We start from the raw sequence: 14,835 nt of genomic DNA on the forward strand, positions 1-14,835 counted from the left end.
CAGGAATTTGTCCTTTAAAATCACCTGTCCCTCATAAGAGTCTAAGTCCAGGTTGGTAAACTTTTGAAGTGCCTCTTTTAGCCTCTCCAGAAAGGCAATGGGATTCTCATTGGGCTCCTGAGTTATTGCTGAGACCCGGGCACAGTCCCACAAGTAATAGGCTTCTTTCTGTTTCCATAGGTGGACTTCCTTAGGGGTGAGTCTTTCTGAAGCTTATCCTACCCAGAACTGTTGCAACCTTGGAGCCAGGCGTCCCCAGGTCAGGGTGCAGATCCCCAGGCAGGCTGAGGTGTGACAGCCTCCTAGAGATCGAATCCCCAGGCAGGTCGAGGTGTGACGGCCTCCCGAGGATTGGGTCCCTGGGCAGATCGAGGCGTGACGACCTCCTGGGACCCCTGGGACCAGAGGATCCCCGAACAGGTTGAGGCATGACAACCTTTCGAAGACCGATCCCTAGGCAGGTCAAGGCGTGATGACCTCCTGGGACCCCCCCGGACTGGAGTTTGGGCGTCCCCAAGATCTCCAGTGTGACCAGTGCTGGGTAGAATTAAGAGATTTGTAACTCATTGCTAGTTTGCCCACTGTGGACAGGAATAGATACGATATAAGTTCATCTTACCCAGAACTGTTGCAACCTGAGAGCCAGGCATCCCCGGGTCAGGGTGCAGATCCCCAGGCAGACTGAGGTGTGACAGCCTCCTAGAGATCGAATCCCTGGGCAGGTCGAGGCATGACGGCCTCCCAAGGATTGGGTCCCTGGGCAGGTCGAGGCGTGACGACCTCCTGGGACCCCTGGGACTAGAGGATCCCCGAACAGGTTGAGGCGTGACAACCTTTCAAAGACCGATCCCTAGGCAGGTCAAGGTGTGATGACCAACTGGGACCCCCCGGACTAGAGTTTGGGCATCCCCAAGATCTACAGTGTGACCAGTATTGGGTAGGATTAAGGGTTGGATATTATAGAGTATTTCCCTCCCAAGGCCAGCTATTTTCTGGTTGTCTCTCCAGAAGATTGTAGAAACCTTGTGGGTCTGGATGGGGCTCAGGAAAAGAGCATGAAACAGGAGGGAAGGGGGCAGAGCACAACCTTTGAAAGAATGACATAGCACAAGGGTATAATGTAAACTAATTAAAATCAATTGGGTCCAAGATGACAAGTCAACTTCAAGTAAACTTCAAGTAAACCTTAATCCCCAATATATAAGCCAACAGACACACCCAGAGGTGGCAAGACAGCTCCAAGGCACAACATCAGAAGAGGGAGGAGTGGGTGGTTCCCCAATGGCTGGGATGATCCTCTCACTCATTAGCATATGAATTCCATCCCTTCACAAAACCTAGCCAGGCCTAATTCCATGGTTGCAGCCGTTGCCCTCAGCAATGGTTCACACCCTGAAGGGTGGCTTCTCTCTGGATCCTAACAAATCGCTTTGTCTCTCAATGAATTTCTGCAATGAGACATCAGAGCCTGAGTTTCATTAGTTTTGGTCGGGCTTGAGTCCCGGGAAAGAGCTAAAGGACAGGAGGAAAAAGCAGTGGGAAAAACATGCCAAGGAATCCCCTTCGTAGCCCGCCGGAAAATTTGCTATATATCTGACCGGTGCTCAGTTTCATTGGTCTGATCCTTGGCACAGAGAAGAAAAAGGACAGAAGAATTCCTACCGGCTTGTGTAACAGCTACTGGGGCTCAGCAGATAGCGCCTTTGGGACATGCTGAGGAGTAGCCTCTCCAGAGTCCCTCAATTGTGCCCCTGCCGCTCGCCTGTTTGCGGGAGGTTCGAGGAAACAAGAAACGAGATTGTAAAGGTCCCTCCAGCCATAGGAGCGAGGACCTCTTACCTTAACTGGAGGTCTTCTGGAATCTGAGACTGGGCCGCGTGAGCTTTCTGTTGAGTTGGGCTCCTGTTGTGCTTGGCCTCTTCCACGTAGAGGTTGTTTCAGCCAGGTTAAATCCGAGTCACGGCACCATAGATGTCACGCGAGTGTATGTTCCTTGGTTCTTTGTCTCATCACAACAAAGAATTGGAGCAACGGACATTAAAGCCCTTGGCGCATCACAGCTATCGGGTCTTGGACAAACCGTGTTACAGCTCTTAGGCAAATCAGTGTTACAGCTCCATTTTATTTAGAAGATAGCAGGAAAATCCAAGACTTGAAGAGAAGGGAGTGGAGGAGTGCATAGGGAGGGAGAAAGAGCGAGAAAGAAAGAGAGAGAGAGAGAGAGCGCGCATGCACGCAGGAGAGAGAGTCTGAGAGAAAGCGCTTTGGCTCCTCCTTTTATATGTTTTTTCCTCCACCTGGGGCTGCCCTATGCAAATTGGGCTTAGCCAGGAGTGCTGTTTGTTCTGTTTGTTCTGCCTGAAGTCTTCACTCTGGTCCTCGGACCTTCCTTCTCTTTTAACCACCACCATTTTGGACTCCTTTTCCCTATTCTACCTACCTAACAATCAGAAAAGCAAGAGAGGTCCAGAAAAACATCTATTTCTGACTTATTGACTATGCCAAAGCCTTTGACTGTGTGGGTCACAATAAACTGTGGAAAATTCTGAAAGAGATGGGAATACAAAACCACCTGACCTGCCTGTTGAGAAATCTGTATGCAGATCATGAAACAATAGTTAGAACTGGACATGGAACAACTGACTGGTTCCAAATAAGCAAAGGAGTACATCAAGGCTGTATATTATCACCCTGCTTATTTAACTTATATGCAGAGTGCATCATGAGAAACTCTGGGCTGGATGAAGCACAAGCTGGAATCAAGATTGCCAGGAGAAATATCAATAACCTCAGATATGCAGATGACACCACCCTTATGACAGAAAGTGAAGAAGAACTAAAGGGACTCTTGATGAAAGTGAAAGAGGAGAGTGAAAAAGTTGGCTTAAAGCTCAACATTCAGAAAACTAAGATCATGGCATATGGTCCCATCACTTCATGGGAAATAGATGGGGAAACACTGGAAATAGTGCCTGACTTTATTTTTCTGGGCTCCAAAATCACTGCAGATGGTGATTGCAGCCATGAAATTAAAAGATGCTTACTCCTTGGGAGGAAAGTCATGGCCAACCTAGACAGTATATTAAAAAGCAAATACATTACTTTGTCAACAAAGGTCCATCTAGTCAAGGCTATGTATGGTTTTTCCAGTAGTCATGTATGGATGTGAGAGTTGGACTATAAAGAAAGCAGAGTACTGAAGAATTGATTATTTTGAACTGTGGTGTTGGAGAAGACTCTTGAGAGTCCCTTGGACTGCAAGGAGATCCAACCAATACATCCTAAAGGAGATCAGTCCTGGGTGTTCACTGGAAGGACTGATGTTGAAGCTGAAACTCCAGTACTTTGGCCACCTAATGTGAAGAGCTGACTCATCTGAAGAGACCCTGATGCTGGGAAAGATTGAGGGCAGGACGAGAAGGGGCTGACAGAGGATGAGATTGTTGGATGGCATCACTGACTCCAGGGACATGAGTTTGGGTAAACTCCAGGAGTTGGTAATGGACAGGGAGGCCTGGCATGCTGCAGTCCATGGGTCACAAAGAGTCAGACATGACTGAGCGACTGGACTGAACTGAACTTACTAGCGTGTGAGATGAGTACAATTGTGCAGTAGTTTGAGCATTCTTTGGCATTGCCTTTCTTTGGGATTGGAATGAAAATGGACATTTTCCAGTCCTGTGGCCACTGCTGAGTTTTCCAAGTCTGCTGGCATATTGAGTGCAGCACTTTCACAGCATCATCTTTCAGGATTTGAAATAGCTGAACTGGAATTCCATCACCTCCACTAGTTTTGTTCATAGTGATGCTTCCTAAGGCCCACTTGACTTCACATTCCAGGATGTCTGGCTCTGGGTGAGTGATCACACCGTCCTGATTATCTGGGTCATGAAGATCGTTTTTGTACAGTTCTTCTGTGTATTCTTGCCACCTCTTCTTAGTATCTTCTGCTTCTGTTAGGTCCATACCATTTCTGTCCTTTATTGAGCCCATCTTTGCATGAAATGTCTCCTTGGTATCTCTAATTTTCTTGAAGAGATCTCTAGTCTTTCCCATTCTATTGTTTTCCTGTAAACACTGAGGAAAGGCTTGCAGTGATCACTGAGGAAGGCTTTCTTATCTCTGCATGCTATTCTTTGGAACTCTGCATTCAAATGGATATATCTTTCCTTTTCTCCTTTGCTTTTCACCTCCCTCCTTGTCACATCTATTTGTAAGGCCTCCTCAGATAGCCATTTTGCTTTTTTGCATTTCTTTTTCTTGGGGATGGTCTTGATCCCTGTCTCCTGTACAATGTTCCAAACCTCCATCCATAGTCATCAGCCACACTATCATATCTAATCCCTTGAATCTATTTGTCACTTCCACTGTATAATCATAAGGGATTTGATTTAGGTCATATCTGAATGGTCGAGTGGTTTTCCCTACTTTCTTCAATTTAAGTCTGAATTTGGCAATAAGGAGTTCATGATCTGAGCCACAGTCAGCTCCTGGTCTTGATTTTGCTGTCTGTATAGAGCTTCTCCATCTTTGGCTGCAAAGAATATAATCAATCTGATTTCAGTGTTGGCCATCTGGTGATGTCCATGTTGTTGGACGAGGCTGTTTGCTCTGACCAGTGTGTTCCCTTGTCAAAACTCTTTTAGCCTTTGCCCTGCTTCATTCTGTACTCCAAGACCAAATTTGCCTGTTATTCAGTGGACATGAATTTGAGCAAACTCCGGGAGATAATGGAGGACAGAGGAACCTGGTGTGCTGCAGTCCATGGGGTCACAAAGAGTCGGACATGACTTAGGGACTGAACAATAATGAAGGACCACTGTGCTCCATCTCTCAGCAGCTGGTTAGGAACCTGAAGCCCAACCACCCTCAGAGAGAGCCATCTCTTTCTCTTGGATATTCTGCATCCTATTTGGGAAACTTTCTCTCTTGATCCTGTCAGTGGGGACAATGTAGGCCTGCCGCTCCCTCCACTGTCACTTGATTTAAGCCTGAATCAAGCCATCTAGACTGGTTCTGCTCTGGCACCAGAATAAGAATAGGCACTGTGGTCTCCCCACTTCTCCCTGTGAGTATGACCATCCCTCTCCCCAACATGGTAAGACACTGATTCAGGTGTGGGTCCTGATGGGGTAAATCCTTTTGCTGACTTGGCATGCTTATCTGTTTTACATCTGGTTCTTCGGAAGCAGAGCCTGAGACAAGGATTTGGGCACATGTGTCTTACTAAGGAAGTGAGCAAAGCCAGGATAGGGTCTCAGCTTGGATCTGTCTGAAGCCTGATGCCCACAGGGAGCTCTGGAGCCTGAACTGTATGTCAGAGTTGATCCCACTTTGAAACAGGGGCTCATCTTTTATAACCCCTATTGGTTACTCATTGGATACAGGTTGAAGAAGACAAATGGGGGAGCTTGCATTCTCCCAAGTAAAGAGACTCCAAGGATGAAGGCAAACCTCTAGAGAAGGGGCAGTTGTGAAGTTTTAGCAGACAGCACACAGAGCAGCTGGGATCTGGGGGCACCAGACTGGTAACAGGAATGGGGTGGGAATATGAACAGCAACCCCTCAAGACTCCTTGGTGCCACTTTTTAAAAATGTAATTGAAATATAGTTGACTTACAATGTTGTTTTAATTTCTTCATGTTTCAATATAAATATATTTTCTTTTTCATGTTCTTTTCCATTATAGTTTGTCAGAGGATAGTGAATATAGTCCCCATGCTATACAGTAAAACCTTGTTGTTTATCCAACCTATTTACAGTAGTTTGCCTCTACTAATCCCAAACTCTCTTTCTTTCCCACCCTCTTCCCCCACCCTTGGCCACCATAAGTCTGTTCTCTATGTCTGTGAGTCTGTCCTTGTTTTGTAAATATGTTGATTTGTGTCATATTTTAGATTCCATACTTGGTGCCACTTAAGAAAAAGAAGTCTTCATAAGATGGAGCCTGGGTCTACTGAGGTTTGTAACTAGGTTTGGAGTCAGGGTCTTAACAAATAATTCAGGGTTGCTTTGCCTTGTTCTGTTCTGTTCCCATTTCTTTCCATTGAAACCTATCCTGGAAGGGGTTGGTACAGGTGAGCCTTAGTCTCATGCCCACCTGTGGAAGCACTCAATGGTGATGTCATTTCTCTGGGAGAGTATCTTAAGGGAGACAAAAGAACAAGATCTGAGACTTCCCTGCTGGTCCAGTGGTGGTTAAGACTTAGTTCTTCCAATGCAGCAGGCACAGGTTCAATCCCTGGTCAGGGAACTAAGATCCCACATGCCCTGTGGTATGGCAAAAAAACAGAAATAGAACAATACCTCCTGTCCACTCCATAAAATCAATGTTCATAAGACCTGAACAGAAGCAGTGCTCAGTCCACAGGAATTCCTAAGGAAACCCTCTCCAGAGCAGTCTCTCTGCACAGAGGCATGTGGAGACTTGCCTACTATACAAAAAAGTGCCAAAAATTTTTTCATTTGGGGAGGTTGATTTTTAAGTGGAAAATTCTTAACCTTTCAGCTAAATGACATAAATTGATTGCAAATGCCCCATTCGGAAAAGAAAGCAAAGAAAATCTGTGGAAAACTAAGTACATATTTCTACCCCCAATATTCTGCTCCAGCCGCCCCGTCAGGTCACATTGGACCAAATAAGGAGAAAATGACACACAATCTCTTTGAAGAGAAAGCTGAGAAGGCGATGGGGGGCTGGGAGAAACAGCTGAGGTGGAGGGAGAAAACTGGGGGAGATTGGAAGTGACAGAAGTTTCCAAAGAAAGAGATTAAGATCACAGAAGTCCACACCAGGGCTGGTGTGACAGAGAAAGAGGGGACAGGAGGAGGTGGCAAAGCTGATAAGCTGGAAACAGAGCTCTGGGCCAGGCAAAAGGGCCCCTCCTGGAGGAAGGACCCCCTGATAAAGGGAACCCTATTGCCCCAACAATGATGATGAATAAATGGTAAGATGTGAAGAGCAAGTCAGGGAAAATGAGGCACTGGGGACTCTGTTTTGTGTTTCATACCCGGGGTGGAAGGGATATCTGCAACCATGGTGACCAGATGTATGAGAGACTATGAAATCCCCACCAAGATAGGGGAAGTTGAATGTCAGCTTCGCTTGGCCACGCTTTTCCCTAATCTGTGAGTCAGATTTCTAGAGAGGGCAGAGATACATTTATCCCACCCCTGAGAGGGTGGGGCTTTGTCCCCTTGGCCATCTGGAAGGCCAATCTGCAGATCCCCTGGCAATCTAGAACAAACTCAGAGACCACCCCATGGGGATAGGGGTGGCCAAGTGGACAAGCCAAGAACACCCAGCTGATGTTGGCTCCTGGGCCAGCAGGGCCAGTTCCAGAGCCCACTTGCTAGGCACTTGGCCTAGCCTGGCAGGAGATCAAGCAAGCTGTCCCCTGGGTCAGCCCCTGATTTGGGAGAAAGATCTACAATGCCCCACGGACTCCCCCATCAAGACCATACTTCTCAACCTGTGATTCTCAAATGTCGCCTTCTTCACTCAACCATTCACTTTATTCATTCAACAAATACAGCTGAACCTAGTCCACATTTCAGGCTCCAGAACCAGGGAAAGCCGGGTATGCCCTGAAGCCTCCCTGCCTCCTAGCTGTGTGTCCCAGGTCAGTTGTGCAATCCTCTCAGCCTATTTTCTCAATTGCCCTTCTTCCTCACTGAAAGCTATTTCTTCCACATGGGGGAGGTCCCACTTCATTCCTGGTTTCTCTCTGTTTCACTGGCTCTCAGGGGAGAGTGGTTTTTTTTTTTTTTTAAATTGGGGTATAGTTGCTTTACAACGTGGGGCTAGTTTCTGCTGCACACATAAGTGAATCAGCTCTAAGTATACAGATATCCCCTCCCTCTAGGACCTCCCTCCCACCCCCTACATCCCAGGCCTCTAGGTCATCATAGAGTACCGAGCTGAGCTCCCTGTGCTATATGGCAGCTTCCTATCAGCTGTCTGTTTCACACATGGTAGTGTATATATGTCAATCCCAATCTCCCAATTCTTCCCTCCTCCCCCACCATTTCCACATGTCTATTTCCTACATCTGGGTCTCTATTTCAGCTCTACAAATATGTACATCTCGACTACTTTTCTAGATCCCACATACATGAGTTAATAAACAATATTTGTTTTTCTCTTCTGACATAACTTCACTCTGTGTGACAGACTCTAGGTCTATCCACATCTCTACAAATGACCCAATTTCATCCCTTTTTATGGCTGAGTAAAATTCCATTGTATATATGAGCCACATGTTTTTTATCCATCGCTCTGTCAATGAACATTTAGGTTGTTTCCATGTCCTCACTCTGAACAGAATGGCCATCATCAAAAAAATCTACAAACAGTAAGAGAGGGTGTGGAGAAAAGGAACCCTCTGGCATTGTTAGTGAGAATGTAGATTAATACAGCCACTATGGAGAACAGTATGGAGGTTCCTTAAAACACTAAAAGTAGAACTACCATATGACCCAGCAAAGAGTGATGTTTTTATTCTAAGTTTGAAAAGAGGAGTTAGGAATGTACAGCCCATCCCTTTCTTTACATTTTCTCTTGGGAGAGAGGCTGTCTACCAGAGCATGCTCTGGTACAAAGGGGCATGCTCTGCCCCTTTGTATGGTGTTTCCAAGGGCCTGTCCAGAGCTGCTCTGCCTGAAGGAGTTAAGTCTTTTTAGGTTGGGGACTCAGTAGCAAGAAATCTACCCGTCCATAGAACACACAGCTATAAACTTACATTTCCCACTTCATCACTAACAAAGATGGTGCTGTATTTCAATCTCCAGCTGCCAAGACTTTTGTTTTAGTCCTCAACCAGTTCATAACTCTGGTGAAAAAGAGAGGTGCTATTTATGGGGTGAACCTCAAATCCCAACAATTAGAAATAATTATTTGCACACGCATAACTGAGATTCAACCACATCAGTTCAATGAAACAGTTCAAAGGGAACAATGAATTCAAATCCTCAGACTATTTTTTCCCCTTGAATCCCACGGGCATCCCCATCAACATTCCAGACATTTGATGACCCTGCGATTTCTAACAGAAATTTACAGTTTCATTATATGAAAGACAAAAATAAGGCTCCTTGCCCATTTACTCTTTTTAACCAGGTTCCATCCTGGAGCCAAGATTTGCAGTTTTCATGACCACCACTTACTTTTTGTTTAGATCGTCCTTCCCTGCTGAATTCCAGATCCTTATCCAGGACCTGTGCAGGAGAGGACTTCTTTCATGTGGTTTTTCTTTATGAGCGTCTAGGGCTGGGCTACCTTCGGTAACTAAGAGCATCTTTGGCTCCCTGGTGACCACAAGGGTTTCATTTGTGGAGGCTGACTCTTGTTTGGAAATGGTGATTACACAAAGCAGAGAGATGCTGAGATTAGGCGAGACGGAGCATTCCAGCTCAATAAATCAATCCCTTTTTAATTGTGTCCTTGTCAGTCAACATTCTTCTAGAGACTGGAGGTCGAGGAGCTTGTTTAGCTGAGCGGTTCCTCACCGCCCTTTGTGTGCTAACCTGACTGTCAATCACATTAAGCCAGAGGGAGCAGAGGCCGTGCAGGGGCTACTAGGCCTGTCACAGTCACTAGAAAAAATTCAAATAGATCATCCACACGCTTGGCTCTGATTTGGAGCTTCTGAGCAATTTAAACCTGAATTGTCATCTCTGGGGGGTAGACAACCTTGTTCTGACCCCATCTGGCAAAACCAACCAGCTCACTTTGCATATTTCTAATGTCTTTACCTTAAAGATTATTAAATTATCGGCTACATTTTCCAAGTAGCTTCCAAAAGCTGTTAGACAATACAGCTCCTATTCAGCGTCTAAGTGTATCTTTCCTCACAGGCGTTTCTGCCTCTTACTCTATCGGCCACACGCCAACAGTTTCCATCCACCTGCAAGGTGAATAAAAAGCTTAGCCATATGATGATTTGCTATCTTACAAAAGCTAAACATTTCAGGATATTGAACAGTGTTTGGATCTTTGTCTTGTTTTACTTCTCAAATTTGAATATGAATGAGAGTTACTTCAGAGGCTTAGGAAAATGTAGATTCTTTTTTTCTTTGTCTCAATCACTTTATTGGGCTATAATTTACATACCAAAAAGCAGTCTTCTTAAGTGTACGGTTTGACTTTAGACAAACCTATTATCCACCACATGAAACAGGGAAAATGTAGGTTCTAATTCAGTAGGTTGGAGTAGTGTTAAGATTAGAGTTAGGAGCTGACATTGTGTATTTTGAAGGAGCTCCCAGTTGATCCCACGGCTGTTGGGCCATGGACCAGATTTTGAGTAATAAGGATCTAGACTTATACTTTCATCTGGATCACATTCTAAAATCCTTGACATGATCTCTTTTATCTAAGATTTGCAGTCTGGCAGACCTGGACAGTTTATTTAAACCCAGTGAGTCCCCTTTCCTCACTGGTATCTCAGGAGATAGAGCATGAAGCTACTTTGAACAGCCTAGCAAAGACGATGCATTTAATAAACAGTACTGTTTATCAGCATCTACATCAAGGTGGGGCAAACCACAGCCCACAGCCAAATCTGTCCTGCCACCTGCTTTTAGAAATAGCTTGATCAAAACACAGCCATGCTCATTTATTTCTACATAGTCTATGGCCACTTTTGTGCTACAACAGAGAGTTGAGAAGTTAGAACTTAAAACCCAACATAGTTTGTGTTTAAAACACAAAACCCAAGATAGCTGCTATGGGGCCCTCACAGAAAAGGTCAGTCAACCTCTGATCTATATCACTTATTCAACAATAAAAACATACCGAGCACCTATTCCATACCAGGAGGTAGACAGGATAAAGAAAAGTTTTTTCTCCTGAAAGTTCTCAATACCTAAGAAATAGTTAATGAATCCCTGTGACATCCCAGACAAACATTCCTCTTCAGTCCCTCATCTTCAAAATGGAGATTATAACAGCATCAACTTCAGACTATTTGCCTTGTGGACCTACTGAGTTAATGCACGTTAAAGTCTTAGAACAGGCTTCCCTGGTGGCTCAGGCGTAAGAATCTGCCTGTTAGTGCAGATTCCATCCCTGGGTTTGGAAGATCCCCTGCAGGAGGAAATGGCAACCCACTCCAATACTCTTGCCTGGGAAATCTCATGGACAGAGGAGACTGGCGGGCTACAGTCCATGTGGTCACAAAAAAGTCAGACACGACTTAGCGACTAAACAACAAACAAGAAAGTCTCAGAACACTGCCTACAACATATTAAAGGTTTATAAATTTTTGTCATTATTATCTCTACCCTTGTAGGTATTTTCATTTAAATTTCACACCCAAGAGAGAGGATTGCCATTGCTATTTTATAGATGTAGGAAATGTGAGCAGTCAGGATCCTTGGTCTTAAATGTTTAAAGGCTCCAATGCAGTTGACACAATGTCCTCCCCATCATCCTATTCCCAGGCCTCTCTCTCCTACAGTCTGGCCCAGGACAGCCCTCGTTTAGATATGATAATGATGATAAAAATATTACCAATAGCTAACACATACTGAGAGCACTTTACAGGCACCACTTCAAGTGTATGATGACAATCAATCACCACTAGTGTGACACAGGCCACTTCTGTTTTCCCCACACGCAGAAACAGTGAAAGAGGCCTCGAAAGGCTTTGTCTCCCAGCTAGTAAGTGATAGAGTCAGGATTTGACCCCATTTTTCTCTGACTCCAGGACCCAAAAATAACTCCACTGCAAGCATCAAATAATTAGTGGGCAAGCCATAAATATCTGAAGTATCCTTGTAAACGGAACATAGCATTCCAATGCCGAGCAACAAGCATCACACCTCTCAAATCAGCAAAAACCTTCCGGCGCCTTTATTTCGCTGGTAACAGATGAGTCAGTCACACAACTGTACTGATCTCTGCTCCCGAGATAATAAACCAGAAAGCAAAGGGAGAGGATGGCCAAGCTATTCAATAGGCCATGTGGCCTGAGGTGAGAAGCACCTGAGGATTTGGATTTCAGTCCTGGTTGATAAACATGCCTTTACCTAAAGCCTTAGCCCTGGGCCTGGTCCTTGTGAACATGCGATTCATGGCAGCTATGTATGTTACATGTAAGACTATATAATATAGAGCTTTGAAATCAAGGAGAAAAAAGGATTGAAATCTGAGCTCCAGTCATTTCCAGCGGTGGTTTCTTAGGCAGGTGCTCATCTTGAGACCTCGGTTCCTCTTCTGTACTATGGGTCCACGGCAGAGCCAGCTCTGGAGGGTCACTGTGAGGATGGAAAGAATGTCCCGTGTAACTGGAATGCTCCCACCCAGTAAACCCATAATGGGTGCCTGCTCAGCTGTGTCCAACTCTTTGCAACTCTGTGGACATCGCCCACCAGGCTCCTCTGTCCATGTGACTTCCCAGGCAAGAATACTGGAGCAGGTTGCCATTTCCTTCTCCAGGGGATCTTCCCAACCCAGGGATCAAACCTGCGTCTCCTGCTCGGCAGGTGGATTCTTTACCCCTGAGCCACATGGTGCCACCCTGTAAGTCCACAATAAGTGCCTTTATTTCCTGACCCCAGCATAGCCTGGGCCCTTAGTAAGTGTCCACCATATGTCATGTCCCTTCCCTCTAATTTCCCTGATGGAGACCTGATTGGAGACGTGTGCTCTAAGGCCTTCCCATCCTGAATCAAGCCGTCATATCTTTTAACAAGTTTTTCCTCTAAGTCTAGTTTTATCAGAAGAGAACGAGCTTTCTTCTAAGAGCCGATGGATTAAAAATGTTGCATGGAGCATAATTACCTGACTCTCCACTTCTCCACAGACTTACCATTTTCATTTAGACATGTTCTACTTTTGTTGCTGATATTTTTTCAAATCAGTGAATCTTTATTGAGCACCTGTGAAGTGCCTGGCACTATTCTCAGTGCAGAGGATAAAGCAGACAGCAGGCTTCTCCCATGGAGTTGACATTCTTGTGGGGATAAACAGAGAATGAACATGTGAATATGTACATGTAACTTCACATTCATGCTCTGAGGAAAATAAAGCAGGCTTGTGTGACAGCAACTGGGGTAGGAGACAAATTGGCTCCAGATTGCATGGTCACTCGGCCTCTGAATAAGGGGGAGAGCAAGACATGGCAAAATGGGAGAAAGCATTTAAGGCCAGCGGAATGGCCCGTGCAAAGACTGTGGGATGGGAAGAGCTCGGTCTGTTCCAGCAACACGCAGACATGATGGAGGAGCAGAAGAGAGGGCTATAGGTGAGAGGTGGGGACCCGGGTTCAAGAACCACTGAAGCTACAGGACGGAGTGGGGAATCTTTTTCCAAGAGTAATGAGAAGCCATGTGAAGGTTTTAAAGTTGGAGAGGGCTATGATCTGATTTCACTCGTAGTGCAACGTCTTTGGTTACTAGCAAAGGATGGGCTGGGAGGGGCTGGATCAAGCAGGAAGACCCGTTAGGCGGCTACTGCGGCTGCAGCGGAAGGGAGATGGTGGTATGGCTCAGAGTGGAAGTAGTGACAACACAGAGAAGCAGACAGGGTTGGGATATATTTTACAAGTCATTACAATTCCAGTGTAGCCCCCTCTCTTCCAATCAGCTCTAGTCAGGCTCCTCTCCATAGCTCACACTGGTCTTCACAGCCAAGAACTGTAGTTAGTTATTAGTCTGTCAAATTTCCACCCCAACCTGGAGATCATCTCCCACCCCTCTGGAAACTCCCTTTCGTTCATGGAAGACTTTGGTCCAAGGTGCTGAGTCTTTCATCTCCCTAAGCCCTCCTGGTAACTGTCCCATGGATAATCTATTCCAGCCCTTGATTTTCATCTCCACCTAACACCACTGCATTCCTGCTCCAATCACAGATTCCTGTGGCCACACCTGAACACAGGCTTCAGAAGGATGGCTCCATAGCTGAAATCCAAAAATCAGACAACTCACTTTCCGCCCAAAGCCTCATATTTCAGAAATTAAACAAGGGTGGTGCACATACCACTCAAATGAGAACTTCTTGGGATACTTGCTACACATATAGATCCCAGACCTCACCTCATACCTATTGGTTCAGAATCACTAAGAGACATACTCAGAAATCCGTACTTTTTACACATTCCCTAGATGATACTCATGCACAGATGAGTTTAAGAACCACTACCAATCAACCCAGTGCTGGCTTTACTCTCACCACACCTGTCCTTCAAATCCACAGAGCCCTCTGGTCCTTGGTTCCTCTGTGTTCAATCTACCAGCCTTTCTGCCTTCACTTTCTTCCTGTCCAGCACACACTCCCTCATCAACAACTTCAGCCCTCTTGGCAATTTCAGTTTCCTTGTCCAGAGAGGCTAGTTTTGTCCAGCAAAACCGTGGCCCTAGAACAATTCATCTACTCATCTTTTCTACCAGGACTCATTGATTCCTTTATCCTTTCAATAAAATTTTGCTCGATGCCTCAAATATTCCAGTCACTATATAAGAGTTTGTTTTACTTTGTTTTTTAATCCATGATCCTTTGCCCTTGAGGGATTGTGGGAGAGCCATAAAAGGATAAGTTCAGTGAAAGAAGTAAGCACAAGACACTATGACTACATGAAGGAGAAGATCCCAACCCAGTCTGGGGTAGGAGAAGATTAGGAAAACCTTCTTGGAGGAGATATTGAAGAACAGTGAAAAGAAAGTAGATGGACAAAGAGGAGCGGCAAGCATTCCCAGCAGAGGGCCCTGAATGAGCAAAGGCAGGGAAGTAGACCAGCAGAGCAGGTGTGGGATGTGGGAAGCCAGTAAGGGCTGCTGAAGCATGAAGTTCATGGCATGGAGGGCTGATGATATTTTCCAAACAAAAACTCAGGA

At 45.4% G+C, this 14,835-nt stretch overlaps 2 long non-coding RNA genes across 4 annotated transcripts in view; both read right to left on the bottom strand.

Annotated features, from left to right (window-relative positions):
• The window catches only part of LOC129648114 (uncharacterized), a 32,480-nt gene extending 30,086 nt beyond the window's left edge, over positions 1-2,394 (bottom strand). For 2 of the 3 annotated variants that reach the window (XR_008712708.1, XR_008712713.1), the window contains exon 1: positions 1,840-2,394. This is a non-coding gene — a long non-coding RNA (uncharacterized LOC129648114). The remainder of the gene's footprint in view (positions 1-1,839) is intronic. The other variant, XR_008712703.1, reaches the window with a different exon arrangement.
• A 9,500-nt stretch (positions 2,395-11,894) lies between these two features.
• The window catches only part of LOC129648146 (uncharacterized), a 95,458-nt gene continuing 92,517 nt past the window's right edge, over positions 11,895-14,835 (bottom strand). The window contains exons 5-6 of the long non-coding RNA XR_008712734.1: positions 12,813-12,956; positions 11,895-12,258 (exon numbers count right to left, since the gene is read on the bottom strand). This is a non-coding gene — a long non-coding RNA (uncharacterized LOC129648146). The remainder of the gene's footprint in view (positions 12,259-12,812; positions 12,957-14,835) is intronic.

This window comes from Bubalus kerabau, chromosome 1, assembly GCF_029407905.1.
Source record: "Bubalus kerabau isolate K-KA32 ecotype Philippines breed swamp buffalo chromosome 1, PCC_UOA_SB_1v2, whole genome shotgun sequence".
Classification (NCBI taxonomy): domain Eukaryota; kingdom Metazoa; phylum Chordata; class Mammalia; order Artiodactyla; family Bovidae; genus Bubalus; species Bubalus kerabau.